The sequence below is a fragment of the Stegostoma tigrinum genome, chromosome 34, assembly GCF_030684315.1.
Source record: "Stegostoma tigrinum isolate sSteTig4 chromosome 34, sSteTig4.hap1, whole genome shotgun sequence".
NCBI classification, from domain to species: domain Eukaryota; kingdom Metazoa; phylum Chordata; class Chondrichthyes; order Orectolobiformes; family Stegostomatidae; genus Stegostoma; species Stegostoma tigrinum.
The window spans coordinates 13050050-13065080 of NC_081387.1; the positions used below are offsets into that span (position 1 = coordinate 13050050).

At 46.5% G+C, this 15031-nt stretch overlaps 2 non-coding genes across 2 annotated transcripts; both read left to right on the plus strand.

Moving 5' to 3' along the window:
- The first annotated feature begins 1801 nt into the window (after positions 1 to 1801).
- Positions 1802 to 1965, plus strand: LOC125446683 (U1 spliceosomal RNA). The gene has a single exon (XR_007246453.1). It is a non-coding gene; the product is annotated as a U1 spliceosomal RNA (small nuclear RNA).
- A 5341-nt stretch (positions 1966 to 7306) lies between these two features.
- LOC132206282 (U1 spliceosomal RNA) lies at positions 7307 to 7470 on the plus strand. Its single transcript, XR_009442957.1, has one exon. It is a non-coding gene; the product is annotated as a U1 spliceosomal RNA (small nuclear RNA).
- Positions 7471 to 15031: the final 7561 nt, after the last annotated feature.

The window sequence follows — 15031 nt, forward strand, 5'->3', positions numbered from 1 at the left end:
CTTACTTCAAATTATAGCCCTTTTCCTAAGTTCATGCCCACTGGGCTTCAGAACATGAGATCTCGCTGCCTCCACGTACAGGCCTCAGGCCTGGACTCGCCTCCAGGACTCTGTTCACAGGTCAGGCTGGGCCCAGTATGCTCCCAAGCTGAGCTCCGACCTGCGACTAGGTTCCCTAGCACTGACACGGTCTCTGATTTACCTCCCGCGCTGCACTGGAATTGGACTCACCTCGATTCTCCATTCTCTCTGGGTAAGGTAGTTTAAGAAGTTAAAAGTTGGGGGTGGAGGGGGGAGGAAAACTGTAGGAAAGAGGCAAAAAAGAAAGGAACTGGCGAGAAGAGGACCTCCAGTTGGAGCGATGCTTTATTGCAGCATCAACATAAGCAGAACACTTAACTCAGGAGAATACCAGCCTCAAGCGATTGTTGACCAGAAATTTGGATGCCGAAGCAGCTTGACTACAGCATGGAAACAGACCCTTCAGTCCTATCAGTCCATGCCGATCATAATCCCAAACTAAACTAGACCCACCAGCCTACACTTGGCCCATTTCCCTCCAAACATTTCTTATTCATCAACTTATCCAAATGTGTTTTAAACATATTAACTGTATCCACAACTACTGCTTCCTCTGGAAGTCCATTTTCTGCACATAGCAAAAGTTGCCCCTCATATCTTTCTCCTCTTAACTTGAAAATAAGCCTCCCCCTAGTCTGAAATCCTCCACCCAATCCAAGGAAAATTTACTTTATCTATACCCTTTATGATTTTATAAACCTCAATAAGTTCACCCCTCAAACTCGAGAGAAAAATGTCCAACCTCTCCAGATTACTCAAACCCACCACACCCAGTAACATCCTGGTAAATCTCTTCTGAACTAAGACCACCAACTGCTTCTTGATGTTGTGTCTGTGACTGTCTTGAGCAGGAGATCTGAAAGAGTAAGGGTAAATTTAAGACTGAGATGAGGAAGAATTACTTCTCTCAGAGGGTTGTGAGGTTCTGGGGCTCCTTATCACAGAGAGCTGCGGGGGCAGAGTCATTGTGTATATTGAAGGCTGAGACAGATAAATTTTACCGCAATTGAGTTCATTTTTCTCTCTCCTTCTCATTCCTCCTCCAATGCTCCTCCACTCACTGCTTGACATCGGTCAGAGTCTCTGAGACAGGCTCTGGTCTCCAGGTTACAGAGACTCCCACCATCGCCACTCACTCAACCACCGCGTGCGAGCTGGAGCCCTTGGGCCTGAGGGTGCGTGGGTTCCCAACCTCTTGCGCCCCATTCTAGACTTGTTCATTTTGTAGAGTCGGTTTAAATTGGTTAAAATGAAATAAAATGAAACTTTCACAAGCGAAGTTTGGAAGTTGCTTTTAGTCGCGTTCACGTCAAATTCTGAAAAGTGTTTTGAAAACAGTGAATTTAGAGCTTCACTTGCAATGTGTCAAGAGATTTCCTTCCAAGAGGCAGCTAGGGGGCGGAGCGTTTCTTTTACGGTAAATATGCAAATACAAAGTGTACCACGCCCACCCCATTCCCTCCACGTCTGCGTTTGCACCACTGGGGGCGGAGCGTTTCCTTTCCAGGGATATATGCAAATAAGGAACACATCACCCATCTTGTGTATTATTCCCAGAAAACAGGAATGTTGGAAATGTGCTGTGATCCACGTGAGCAACTGGGCTGGAATTCTGGCAGGGAAGCTTCGCGGGGTGATTTTCCGATGTTAGAAAACGGAGTGAGTGTGAGTGTGAGAGGTAGCGGGTGTTGTGGGATGTGAGCGAGTGAGAGTTGTGAGCATACTTACCTGGCAGGGGAGATACCATGATCAACAAGGTGGTTCTCCCAGGACGAGGCTAGCCCATTGCACTTCGGGTGTGCTGACGCCTGCGATGTCCCCAAATGCGGGATACTCGACTGCAAAATTTGTGGTAGTGGGGGACTGCGTTCGCGCTCTCCCCTGATTTATTAAGTTTAAAAACAGACTTCTTGCACGCACGTGCATCGTAACAGTTTTAAAGAACGACTCCCTTCTGACTCGCCGGTCAAGTTTTTTTTAATGTCATTGCTAGCAATGATTTGGACGTGAATGTAGGCAGTGTGTGACACCAAAATTGGACAAGGGGAGCTTGATCAGATCGGCTGAGGGGAGTTTAATTTAGATGAATGTGAGATGATGCATTTTGGTCATGCAACCAGGACGGGATTTAGTTGGTTAGTGATAAGTTCAAGGGAATGTTGCTGAGTGAAGAGATCTTGGTTTGCTTCCTTGAAAGTGGAGTTACAGGGTGGTGAAGAAGGCACTTGGCACCCTTACCATGGTCAGTACATTGAGCATTGGAGTAGGGTGCTCATGTTGTAGCTGTTCAGCCACTTTTGCAAGACTGTCTTCAATTCTGGTCTCCTTGCAGGAAGGAAGTTGTTAAACATGAAGGGGTTCAGAGAAGATTTAGAAGGATGCTGTCACGGTTGCAGCGGTTGACCTCTTGGGAGAGGCTAAATAGCCTGCAGCTATTTTCTCTGGAGTGCCCAAGGCTGAGACGTAACCTCATAGAAGTTTATAATATCATGAGGGGTATGGCTAGTACGGACAGAGGGACCAATCAAGGCCTTTCCCCCGGATAGAGAAACCCAGGCCTAGAGGGCATAATTTTCAGGTGAGAGGGAAAGATTTAAAGGGGATGTGAGGAGCAACTTTTTCATGCAGCGTGTGCACAGAATGAGCTGCCAGACAAAGTGAATTGCAGGGGTGAGTCGTGATAAATTTACGGGGCTTCTGGAGCAAGTATAGACACTGGCCTGCGGTTGTGAGAAATTTTCTGGGTGTTATATAAACACTGGGCTGGTCGAGTTGTCCAGAACTTACTGGAGAAGGTATAAGGCATTTTGCTGGGTTGTTCCTCGAATCCCTACAGTGTGGAAACGGGCCTGTCAGCCCAACCAGTCCACACCAACCCTTGGAGTATCCCACCCTGACCCAGCCCCCTATAGCCCACCTACACATCCCTGCAAGGGAAATTTAGCATGGCCAATCCAACTAACCTGCACATCTTTGGACTGTAGGAGGAAACTGGAGCATCAGCAAGAAACCCACTCAGACATGGGGAGAATTGTGCAAACTCCACACAGACAGTTGCCTGAGGGAGGGATTGAGCCCAGGTCCTGAGTGCTGTGAGACAGCAGCGCTAACCAATGAGCCACTGGGGCGTGATAAAATTACCGGGGTAGGTTATATAAATACCGGGCAGCGGAAGCTGTTCGGAAATTACTGAGCTTTACCGGGGGTTATATAAACACTGGGCTGAGGGAATTGTTCAAACATTACTGGGGCTTAAACAAACATTGGGCTGGTGGAGTTGGTATAAAATTACTGGGGGTTTTCTAAACACTGGGCTGGAGGCATTGTTATAAAGTTACTGGGTATATTAACTGTGCTGGGGGAATTGTTCGAAAATTACTGGTGGCTACACAAACACTGAGCTCGAATTATTATAAAATTACTCCGGGTCTCACAAATACCGGGCTGGGTGAGTTGTTATAAAATTGTTCATTATTATATAAACACTGGGCTAGCAGAGTTGTCATAAACTTACTTTAAGTTACACAAACACTGGTCTGGGCATAGGGAGGGTAATGAATTCCCACTGCTGCAGTGACAGGAGCTCAGGCGAACGGGCAATCATTTGCTAGGCCCCAATCCGAGCACTGAAAGACCCAGTTCAGGGGCTGCCGGGAGACGGGAGGAGCAGTGATACGACCTAACTCCCCAGAGCTGGACAAGCAAGAGAGCTCGAGGAGAGCATGAGGAGAGGCAGGCAAGAGGGAGGAAGGCAAGGTGAGGGAGCGAAGGTAAGGTGAGGGATGCCACAGTCAGGCAGGGTGGTAATGTGACAGAAACAGCGGAAACCTGGAGGAAAGGCGGGTTGGTACTGACTAGGAATATTTATGAACGGCAGGCATAGGCTGCAGGACACGAAACAGAAACTCCGGGTTCTGCATTTGTAGCAATTCGGAAAACCATTCTAGGGAAGGGTCACTCGAGCAAACCATGAACACTGATTTCTCTCTACAGATGCTGTCAGACCTGCTGAAATTTTCCAGCAATCTCTACTTTTGCTTGGGACAGCCTCATACAATTGTAGCCCGCTTATCACCGCCATCTTGGCTGACCACCAGGAAGACGAGTAAACAAGGGCAGGCAACACAGGAGTCCCCTACGGCCGCGCCCCTCTCAAACAATCCAGATTAGATTGAGATTTATTGTCACACGTAGATAATGATACAGTGAAAAGTGAATTTTCATGTGTTATACGCACAGTGTTGCCATGCTCTGGTGCCATCTTGTAACACTGAATGTCATGCCAGATGTTATGCAATTGAGTTCATCTTTCTCTCTCCTTATCATTCCTCCTCCTCTGCTCCTCCAGTCACTGCTTGACCTCTGTGACAGGCTCTGGTCTCGAGTTTCCAGTCCCCCACCAAAGCCACTTCCGTGACCACCGAGTACAAGCTGTAGCCGATGGGCCTGAGTGTGTGTGGGTTCGCAACCTCTTGCCCCCCCTCCCACCCCACCCCCCACTCATCCAAGGCTCCTCAAGCCTCTGCTGCCAATCCACCATCCGCCCCCTGGCCAAAACTTCCACTCCTTCAGGTGCCCGGGCCTAGCGTACAAGTCCGGGCTGGGGGAGTCAGCTCGGGACCTGCTCCGCCCTTTGCGGGAGCGGCCGGACTGAGGTGGAGATGTGTCTTGCTCGTCCTGATGTTGTTGTTGCTACCACCGCCAGAGGGTAAATACCAGATTATTTGGCAGGGAGCGGAGGATGTAGATTTGGAGCGGCTGTTTGTAGGTAAATCCACATTAAGGTACGGGAATCTTTAAAGGCTGTTTATTATGGTTCAGGACCAACAGCCCCCTGTGAAAATGAAGTATAAGAATGGTAAGATTCAGGAATATTGGACGACAATAGGAAACGGAGAGTCCAGTCAAATAGAAAAAGAGACATATGTAAGGGTTAGGAAACTGAGGACAGACAGAGCCCTCGACTAATACAACAATATCAGGATAGAATTCCAGCAGAAATTCGGAGGGCTAAAAGTGGTGGTGAAAAATCTTTGATAAGCAAGATTTAAGGAAAACCCCAATGCTTTTCATAAACCCAGATTGAGCAAGAGGTTAGCTTGGGAAAGGCTAGATCCGCTCAAAGGCAAAGGGGAGGGTATTTATGCGTGGAGAAGGCGGAAGTAGGTAAAGACCTTAACAAATAATTCACATTGATATTTTCAAAGAGCAGAAGGATATGGTGGATGGGGTGTTTTGGCAGAGGTATGTGGATATTCCAATGCATTTTAATGTTTAACAAGGAGCAGGTTTTGGGGGTTTTAAACGCATTGAATTCATCAAGTCCACAGGATTTGATGGGCTGTATCCCAGATTGCTGTAGGAGACAAGTGACAAAATTTCTGGAACCTTGTATCCTCTTTTGTAGGCAGTGGAATATCCCTTTGAAATCAAAGAACAGCTCTTTTGGGCCACTGAAAAGGAGCATTGGCCGACTGATGGGCATGCTGGGAACACCGGCCAACCGAACATCGTGCTGGGAATCGGATCAGGCATTTCAGACAGATATACAAACGGTTCCTTTGGTTGGTTTAATCGACTACGTGTTCATGTCGCAGTGGAACTGAGAAAATAAGCCAGAAGCTTGCAGCATTCACTTGGATCAAGCCAGACAGGCACGCAAGCCTTTCACTCTGGTTGACAGTCGCATAGGTGTTCCTGAGATAATGCTGCGGCCCATCTGAGTTTGGATCAAACTGCTTTTGAGACAGCTGGGCTCCTTAGGTCAGCCCATTCAATAGGGGAAATTGTAATACCCAAGACTGTCTTTTGTAACACCTTTCCTGAGACAGAATTCAATTAACATCAAGTAGCTAAATTACATTAATTACATTGTCACATCAAACTACTGCAAAGCTACTATACTTGGAAATGTATCAGAGATAATGGGAACTGCAGATTCTGGAGAATCCAAGATAACAAAGCGTAGAGCTGGATGAACACAGCAGGCCAAGCAGCATCTTAGGAGCACAAAAGCTGACATTTTGGGCCTAGAGCCTTCATTGGAAAAGACCTGGATATCTACTTTAAATAAAGCAATTTAAATTGGGATAGGGGGTTTCTCACACTCTCCAGGGAGAATATCAGGAAGAAGAAACGGGAATATCAGGGGCAGGGCAAACAGCCTCAACTCCAGTTTGACCAGCTTCAGTTGGGATAACATAAACCTCTTTATCAATTATCAGACCCTCCTCATGCCCCATTGCACGTAAGAGGGACCTTTGGTTTGTTGGGATAGAATCAACCTAAATGTTTTCTTTGTTTACTAGAGATGCAACTGTGTCGAACCGAACTGCATTTGTGGCTCTGTATGAACAAGAAGTGATTTTTTTTAATGAGTAAAGTATACTTTTGAAGCTACACCGAAATCTTGTGCCCCCTCAGCAGATTGCAAACCAGCATGAGGGCATTTAAGAACTGTGAAGTTACTGGAGAAATTAGAGGGAAAGACGGGTTTGTGGAGTCGCTCTGATATTATGCACCAATACTCACCGTGTGTTTCAGCGATAATAAGCCAGGTCTCAAGTGTCAGCAAGTAAATCAGACGCACACTGTTGAAAACAATCTTTACATTTTAATCACGGGTCAGGTTTTTTTGACACAGAGAGTAGTGACTGGAGCGTACAGCCAGAGGGGGAAGGCGGTCTGAGTTTAACGTCTCATCCTAATATTATTGAGAAAAACCGACTGCTGCCCGACACCCTTTATCTAGAATGTGATTTGTCGTGAACTCATGTGTCTGATTGAGGACAGATGTGCAAAGCTCCAGTTCAGCAAAGGCTTAGAGTAGGGCTAAATTGGTTAAAACGAAATGTTTCAAGATTCACGAGCGAAATGTGGAAGTTTTATTCGCATTCACATCAAGTTGTGAAAAGTCTTTTGAAAACAGTGAAGTTCGAACTTGCAGTGTATCTGGGGATTTCTATCAAGAGGCAGCGTGAAGGCAGCTGGGGGCGGAGCGTTTCCTTTTCAGGGATATATGCAAATAAGGAATGTAGCATCCATTTTGCGTATTATTCCAGTAAAACATGAGATTTGGAGATGTGCTGTGATCCATGTGAGGAATTGGGCTGGTCTTCTGGCAGGAAAGGTTCGGTGGGTGATTTTGCGATGTTGGCAAACAGAGTGAATGTGAGTGTGAGAGGTAGCGGGTGTTGTGGGATGTGAGCGAGTGAGAATTGTGAGCATACTTACCTGGCAGGGGAGATACCATGATCAACAAGGTGGTTCTCCCAGGACGAGGCTAGCCCATTGCACTTCGGGTGTGCTGACGCCTGCGATGTCCCCAAATGCGGGATACTCGACTGCAAAATTTGTGGTAGTGGGGGACTGCGTTCGCGCTCTCCCCTGACTTGTTACTCAACAGACAGATTAATATACTCACGACGTTCGGTGAAGTCTACTTGCGTGCTGTTTTCGGGTTCAGTTCTCCATATCTCTGATTGGCGGAAACTGCGGGTATTTTTTATGAGCGGTGTGTTGTTTAAAATTTCCACTTCAACCAGCGTCGCTGCGCACCTTGATCTCACGACATCGCCATTACTTTAAGCATACTCATCCATGTAACCTGCACTTCGCGTTTGAACCGTTGGAGCAATCCCACCAGTACAGACGTGGGAGCATCGTGCAAACTCTCTGCAAGTGTAGAGTTGAACCAGCTGCTACATCCAGGCAACGATGCCGACTTTATACTGCAGAGTTGGGCACACCTAATCTTTAAATTTGTTAAGGAATTTGAATGCGGGTGCAGAAAACATGCCTCCTTTTGGATAACTCCAGAGAATCATTTATAATTGTTGCATCGGAAAGAGTAAACAATTTTGGAAGACCTTTTTCCCCCGCATACTGTTTCAGGTGTGGAACTCGCTGCAGAATGGAGTGTTTGAAGCAGTCTCCATGCATTCCTTTAACAGAAAGTTGCATGCATTCTCAACAGAGAAGGAAATAATGGATTATCGAGCCTGACGTGGCGAGCAAGTGATTGGAAGGCCGGTACTATCTGCAGTTTATGATAAATTCTGGGGCACAGGTTCGAGTCCCACAGTGACCGATGGTGGAATTTGAATTATTTAAGAAATCAGCCAGCCTTTAGAGGTTAGGTTTTTGACTATCATTGGTTAAAAAAGGCTGACGGAAGTAATGTGGGTAAACAGTTGGGGTGTGGTTTGTGCCGTACATTGGTACCACACGTGTATTTTTTTTGCTTTGTGTTTTAACTTCAAGTGGGTCTTATTTGCAGTGCGGGGGCTACTCCAACAGAGGGAGGCAGCGATCCATCTATTTGGATCTGTGGAGCTGAATGTGACGGGAGCCCAACTTATTAAAGCATTCGAGAAGACATGCACTCCAGCTGCCTGAGCCACGGCAGCGTCACAACATAATAACGGGAGTAGACCATCCAGCCTGATGATTCTACCCCACCATTCATTTACGCCATGGCTTTTCATCATTTATATTAATGGTTTGGGTGTGAATGTGGGAAATATGGTTAGCAAGTTTACAGATGACACCAAAATTGTCGGTGCTGTGGACAATAAAGAAGGTTATCTCAGAGTACAAGGGGAGCTTGATCAGATGGGCTGAGGAGTTGCAGGTGAAATTTAGTTTAGATGAATGTGTGGTGATTCGGTGATCCAGTGTAGGATTTATACAGTTAATGGTAGGGCCTCAGGAGTGTTGCTGAACAAAGAGACCTTGGGGTGCAGTGGATTTGCAGGTAGACAGGATGGTGAGAAGGTGTTTGGTACGCTTGCAATCATTGGTCAGTGCATTGAATATAGGATGTTGGGATGTCATGTTGCAGCTGTATAGTACATTGGTCTGGCCACTTTCGGAGTACTGTGTTCAATTCTGGTTCCCCTGCTATAGGAAAGATGTTGTTAAACATGGAAGGGTTCAGAGAAGATTTAAGACCATAAGACATAGGAGTGGAAGTAAGGCCATTTGACCCATCAAGTCCACTCCGCCATTTAAATCATAGCTGATGGGCATTTCAACTCCACTTCCCTGCACTCTCCCCGTAGCCCGTGATTCCTCGTGAGATCAAGAATTTATTGATCTCTGCCTCGAAGGCATCTAACGTCCCGGCCTCCACTGAATTCCACAAGCCCACCACTCTCTGGCTAAAGAAATGTCTGCTCATTTCTGTTTAAAATTTACCCCCCTCCAATTCTAATGCTGTGCCCACAGGTCCTAGTCTCCCCACCTAACGGAAACAACTTCCAATTTACAAAATTCCAACAATTTACAAGGATATTACCAGGGTTGGAGGGTTTGAGCAATAGGGAGATGCTGAATAGACCGGGGCTATTTTCTCTGGAGTATCGGAGGCTGAGGGGCAACCTTATAGATGTTTATAAAATCATGAGAGGCTTGGATACAATCAATAGCTAGATTTCCCCAGGGTAGAGAAGCCCAAAATTAGAGGGCATGGGTTTAAGGTGAGAGGGTAAAGATTTGAAAGGGACATGAGGGGCAAGTTTTCCATGCAGAGAGTGGTGCATTTATGGAATCAGCTACCAGAAAAAGTGGTGGAGGCTGGTACAATTACATCTATCGTCTGGATGGTCGCATGAATTGTAAGGGTTTAGAGGGACATGGGTCAAATGTTGATAAATGGGACTCGATTCATTTCGGATATCTGGGCAGCATGGATGAGTTGGACCAAAGGTTCTGTTTCTGACTTGTATAACTCTATGACTCTATAAGCAAGTTAGAGAAAGGAGAGACAGTGGATGTGATCCATGTGAATTTCCAGAAGGCCTTTAACAGTAAACCCATCACTGCAGGTTTGGAATCAGCTGTAGCTAACACCATACTGAGGATAACAGATTTCCTTGAGAAAAAGACTTTAGAATTGACAGTAGTTACAGCGTCCTCATTAGGCTAGGGGTTTTGCCCCATAATTTTCATTGAATTCAAATTTCCCGGTTTTCTAGGATTCAAAACAACGGCCCTAAAACATCGGCATCCCCACTGCATTATCCCAAGGTTACTAGCCAACCCCCTCTTCCCTTCCTGGTGGAGTGTCAGGGCAGTTTGTTCAGCGCAACAACTGTGAAAATGTCTATAAATGCTCTCACAGAGCAGGAAGCTTTCCAAGGGCCAACATTGCAAATCTGTCTAAGTCTTGAAAATACTTAATGACCCTACTGCTGCAGTAAAGAATTCCACTGATTCAATACGCTCTGAGAGAGAGAAAAAAATTCCTCCTCACCTCATCTTAAATGCTTTATTCTTTGCGATGCAGGCCTCTGGTGCTAGGCTGTCCCCACAAGGGGAAACGACCTACCCATATCTACCCCGCCAAGCCCCTGCAGAATCTTATATATTTCAATAAGATCACTTGTCATTCCTCTAAACTCCATTGGGTACAGGTACAATGTAATCAACCTTGTGAACTGCCTCCAGTGCCAAAAATCTATTCTTAGACACAGTGACTAAAACTGTTCAAGATATTCCAGCTGTGGTCTGACTAGTCCCTTGAATAGTTTTAGCAAAAACCTCCCTACTTTTCCATTCCATCACCCTTTGAAATAAAGGCACATATTAGGCCATACTTTGTGAGTGTCCTGAGGCCTCATCATGTGGTATTAGACAGCAACATGTCTTTCATTCCACTCTCTGAATGGACTGTAACCTGTTGAGGGATTTCACATTGTTTTGACACTGAGATACACAGGAAGCGGCTAACAGAAGCCAAGGAGGCAAAGTTTGATCAGAAAAATGGATTTGAAGGAGTGTCCTCGGGGGGAGAGAGGGAGAGGTGGTGTTGAGAGAGATGGATGGAGACAATTTCCAGAGTTTAGGGCTGAGGCAGCAGAATTTTCTAAACAAAATGAATAGAATGTGTGATTAAAATGTTAAAGTGAATCAAACAAACTGCTGACAAAGTGCCCCTGGAGATCAGAATGTAGCTGACCACATTCTATGTTCAGTGAGTGGTGCTACATTCAGTCGCAACACAGTTTAACTGACCTCGAAAACTAAACATGCACTATTACTGTAAGGAAAAACAACAACTGCATTTTCAGTCAAGGTCTACAGATGATTCCTGGAGGAGAAAAAAAGAAACAGTTGTGATAGCATATTCCAATGGAATGAGATCATGGGGTGTGCGGGTGGTTAAACTAGTGCCAGTTGCCTTTGCAACAGATGTCTTGCCCCTGGTGGGGATTATTCAGAGGAACTTTTATAGCTGCTCAACAGAAGAGTGTGCAAGAGAGTATAACCAGGGTGGGAAGGGTCTTTGATTATGTTGGTTGCTTTCCCAAGGCAGTGGGAAGTATACAAACAGTCAATGGATGGAATGCTGATTTGTGTGATGGACTGGGCTGTGTTCACAACTCTGTGTAGTTTCTTGTGGTCTTGGGAAGTCCAGTTGCCAAAACAGAGATGCATCCAGATAAGATGCTTTCAATGGTGCATCTATAAAAATTGGTTAGTGTCTGTGTGGGCATGCTGAATTTCCTTAGCTTCCCGAAGAAGTAGAGGTATTGTTGTGCTTTCTTGACCATTGCATCGACATGGGTGGACCAGGACAGATTGTTGGTGATCATCATTCCCAGGAATCTGACTCTCTCGACCATCGCCATTGGTGCTGATGTGAGCATGTCCTCCACTCTGCTTTCCGAAGCTGCTGACCGTCTCCTTCGTTTTGCTGACGTTGCTGGAGAGAGACTGTTGTCTCTGCACCATGCTGCTAAGCGCTCTGTCTTTTTCCTGTACACTGTCTCATTTGTTTGAGATCTGACCTACAATGGTGGTGTCGTCAGCAAACTCATAGATGGAGTTGGGGTGGAATTGGGCCGCACCACTGTGAGTGTGTAAGGAGCACAGTGGCACACAGACTTGTGGGACACCAGTGCTGACGATTATGGTGGAGGAGGTGTCATTGCCCATTCTCATTGAGCAGCACATTTTCACAATTTCCAGTGACTTCCAGGTTCCTTGAATGAATTTGGTTAGCACCCCTGCACGGACAGAGAGGCCAGATTGCAAATCCAGCAATGTCCTATGAGACTTCCAACCGGGCCTGATGTGACACCAAAACAAAATGCAACAATGGGGTGTAGGCCAAGTTTAAAACTCACCCTCCGTCCCATCTCCCAACTCCAAACACACACACACACACTGTTTCCTCACTGACAGCAATATTAACACAGGTAGCCAATATGGGAGGGCTGTTCCAATCGGAAATTGTGGAGGGGAGAGGCATTGCTGAGAGAAAACAAAAAGCAAACGTTGCTGGAAAAGTTCAGCAAGTTTAGCTGCATCTGTGAATAAAAAGAAACAGAACAGTTCTGAGGAAGGGTCACCAGACCAGAAATGTTAACTCTTTTTTTCTTCACAGGATTGTCAGACCTGCTGAGCTTTCCCAGCAAATTCTGTTTTTGTTTATGATTTGCAGCAGTTCTTTCGGTTCTTAATTGCTGAGAGATGCTTGCTCTCTAGAGTCAGATCTGGGATCAATTTTAACAACGGCAGAGACTCTGCTGTCCTGTTGATTTCTCTGGCGGGGGTGGGGATGCCAGATGTCAGCTCTTCAAACAGGTACCCGCTGAGTAAAAGAAAGGGAAGGAATGTTCAACTGAAGTTTGTGGAAATTCACTGATCTTCTCAGAGGATACACTGTAGCGGCAAGAAATGCCAAGAGAGCTGTGAAACTGATAGTCCGGTGAGTGAAACGAAAATCCCTGTCCATTTCACGTTGTAGCCATTTGAAGCAGCAACATTGTCGCTCATTCCGAGACTGTGTAACAATCACACAAAAAGAATGGATACTTTATTTCTGAGCGGGAAGGCCAAAAGTGGGTCCCAGCTGCCTGCTTGTTCTCATTGCCCCGCAGTGACATACTAATGTCGCGGGAGGCGGAAAGTGAAGATGCAAACGACGAGAGCTTTTTCACCGTTACTACCTCGGGGCCTTTGGTGGAAGGTAAGGGCGACGGCTTTTGCTTTGTGCTTTCTGTTTTGAATAGACTCCAGCCCGTTCGCGTGTAAAAAAAAACTTTGGAGAAGATTTGCAACTTCTGGCGCCTCCGGGGTCCAAATGCTGCAGTTTACACCCCCCCCCCCCCGGGCTCCCTCTCCTTTCAGACTCACCTCGCTTTTGATCATCCCTCCTTGCCTCGCACTTGCGGCCTTTCACTTTGTTCCACTCCTGCAAAGCGCCTTGAATTGTGTTGCATTGAAGGCGCTCTATGGATTCACGTTGTTGTTGTTGTAATTAAGGTGCCAAACTACTGAACCCACAAGCCCCAGCCTCCTCCCGTTTTACTTCATAGATTTGTAAGAGACATACAGCACGGAAACAGACCGTTTGGCCCAACTCGTCCCTGCCGACCAAGTTTCCCAAAGTCAACTAGTTCCATTTGCCTGCACTTGTCCCATATTCCTCAAAGTCTTTCCTATCCATGTAACTGCCCAAATGCCTGTTAAATGTTGTAACTGTACCAGCCTCCACCACTTCCTCTGGCAGCTCATTTCACGTACGAACCACCCTCTGTGAGAAAATGTTGCCCCTCAGGTCCCTTTTAAATCTTTCTTCTCTCACTCAAAAATATGCCCCCTAGTTTTAAACTCCCCGACCCTAGGGATAAGACCCTTGCCATTCTATTTATCTATGTCTCTCGTGATCTTATAAACCTCTGATCTTATAAACCTCTATAAGGTCACTCCTCAGCCTCCTGCTTTCCAGAGGGAAAGGAAAGGTCCCAGCCTCCCCAGCTTCTCCTTATAACTAAAACCCTCTCGTCCGGGTAAAATCTTTGTAAATCTTTTCTGCACCCTTTCCAATGGAGTAATATCCTTCCTATAGCAGGAGGCCCACAACTGCACTAAGTACTCCAAAAGTGGCCTCACCAACATCCTCTACAACATCAACATGACATCTCAAGCCTTGCACATAATAACCTGAGAAATGTAGGCAAGCATGCCAAGCACTTTCTTTCCCACCACTTTTAAAGAACTATGTAGCCAAACCCCTAGGTCTCTCCGTTCATCAACATCCCCCCAAAGCTCTTTCTTTTATTTGAAAAAATATACTTTATTCGTAAGATGTACCAAAAATAAAACATATTTACACACCTACCCAGTCATGCAAGCCGCTCCGGGTTACCCAGGGGGTACATACACCAACTAAAGGAAAAAAAAAGAAGGAAAAAAAAAAACAAAGAAAACACCCCGGCAGTCGTCTCCCCGCACAGTCCCTGTTGGCCCCCTGACCAGTTGGGGAAGGTGCCAGCTGGGCCCAGTTACCAGATAGGGCCCTTGTTTCTATTCTGGACGAGGGGTTTCATACGGTGGTCTTTCCCCACCGCGCCTTGGCGGCGGCTGCCCCAAGCTTTAGCGCGTCCCTCAGCACGTAGTCCTGGACCTTGGAGTGCGCCAGTCTGCAACACTCGGTCGGGGTCAGTTCTTTCAGCTGGGAGACCAGCAAGTTGCGGGCAGACCAAAGAGCATCTTTCACCGCATTGATGGTCCTCCAGGCGCAGTTGATGTTGGTCTCGGTGTGCGTCCTGGGCAACAGCCCGTAGAGCACGGAGTCCCGCATCACGGAGCTGCTCGGGACGAACCTCGACAAATACCACTGCATCCCCCTCCAAACCTCCTGCGCATAGGCACACTCCAGAAGGAGGTGATCGACAGTCTCGTCCCCCCCACAGCCACCTCGAGGGCAGCGTGCGGTGGCACAGAGATTCCGGGCATTGCATAAAGGATCTCACTGGTAGAGCCCCTCTCACCGCCAGCCAAGCAATGAACATCCCCCCAAAGCTCTGCTTCATGCCAATCTATTTTTTTTAAATGTCCTTCTAACCCTTTGTCACTGAGCAGTCTATTTATAATAGTCTATTTTATTATCTTGGAACTCTCCAGCATCTGCAGTTCCCATTATCTCTGATACTATTTA